This window comes from Hyperolius riggenbachi, chromosome 1, assembly GCF_040937935.1.
Source record: "Hyperolius riggenbachi isolate aHypRig1 chromosome 1, aHypRig1.pri, whole genome shotgun sequence".
In the NCBI taxonomy this organism is placed as follows: Eukaryota; Metazoa; Chordata; class Amphibia; order Anura; family Hyperoliidae; genus Hyperolius; species Hyperolius riggenbachi.
The window spans coordinates 454,942,315-454,943,815 of record NC_090646.1 but is presented as its reverse complement, the minus strand read 5'-3'; positions in this window follow the sequence as shown (position 1 = coordinate 454,943,815).

Genomic DNA, 1,501 nt, shown 5'->3' with positions numbered 1-1,501 from the left:
ATGTAGCTTTTGAACACTTTACGAATTGCTGGAGCAGAAGCGTGGTTGGGGGAGCAAAAGTTAAACGGACTCCGAGCTCATAATAAAAAAGAAAGTTGTACTCACCTGGGGCTTTCTCCAGCCCAGTGCTGGTCGGGAGGTCCCACGACGGCGTCCTGGCTCCTCTCCAACACCCCCATCCGGAATGGCTGACAGGCCGCAGCCCGGGCAACACTCGTCTGAGTGTCGGGCTGCTCCTTCCGCGTATGACGCGGATGACGTCACACGCCAGCCGCCACGCGTCATCGCGGCCGGCGTGAAAGTACTGTGCATGAGCGATTAAAGCGCGCATGCGCAGTACTTTCGCGCCGGCTGCCGTGATGACGCGAGGCGGCCGGCGTGTGACGTCATACACGGAAGGAGCAGCCCGACACTCGGACGAGTGTCGCCCGGGCTGCGGCCTGTCAGCCATTCCGGATCGGGGTGCTGGAGAGGAGTCAGGACGCCGTCGTGGGACCTCCCGACTAGCACTGGGCTGGAGAAAGCCCCAGGTGAGTACAACTTTCTTTTTTATTATGAGCTCGGAGTCCCTGTAAGGGAGGGTGGTTCTGAACCTCCACCCTGAAGCTGTGCTTTCTGCTCCCTCTTCTTGGCTGCTAATCACTCCAACTCGGTTCCCCCCCACCCCAAAAGCAAGGTGTGGTGCTGCCCACAACACTTCTTCAGCATGAGTAACCTTCCTCACTCCGCCTTATCGGCGGTCCATGCCTGGACAAGAACCAAGAGGAATCAAATCTCTATTACAATAATGTTCAAACGATAATATAGAACACTGTTCTATTTTAAAACAGTAAGTAATACCCCCGTTACATAAATATAGACTTGCTGTGAGAGATTGTGTAAAAGCCGTCGCATGTACTGGCAGTAAAGCCGGCTGTTTCCGCCTCCAACGCGGCGGTTTGCACGCAGCAGCATGCGTCTGGTGTGGCTGGGTCTGTTAGTTCACATAGATGGATGGAGAGCTACTCACGCGCGCCAGAAGTCAGGACCTTTATACCAGCAGCAGAGGTATCAGCTGATCTGGACGATGAGCTGATTCCTGCTTGACTCCTGATTGGCTGAGTGGCTCGGGCGGTGCGGCAGAGTCCTGTAACTATATATACAGCTTGCTTGTCAGTTGCTGGTTGTCTGCCATTGCGAACACTTAGGTGGAAGCATTCAGACCATAGTCAGATCCTACAGTGTGTTTGAACCAGGAGGACCTGGGAATTCACACTGAGCCAGATTACTTCTGTTATCATTGTATATTATTCAGACTAGTTCCAGGGTGTAGAGACCAAGGACCTCACACCCAAGACTAGGGAACTGTATTATCTTTGTGTTATACTCCAGACTAGTTCCAGGGTGCTGAGACCACGGACCTCGCACCCAAGACTAGGGAACTGTATTATCAATTGTTTTATTCTCCAGACTAGTTCCAGGGTGCTTAGACCACGGACCTCGCACCCAAGACTATGGAACT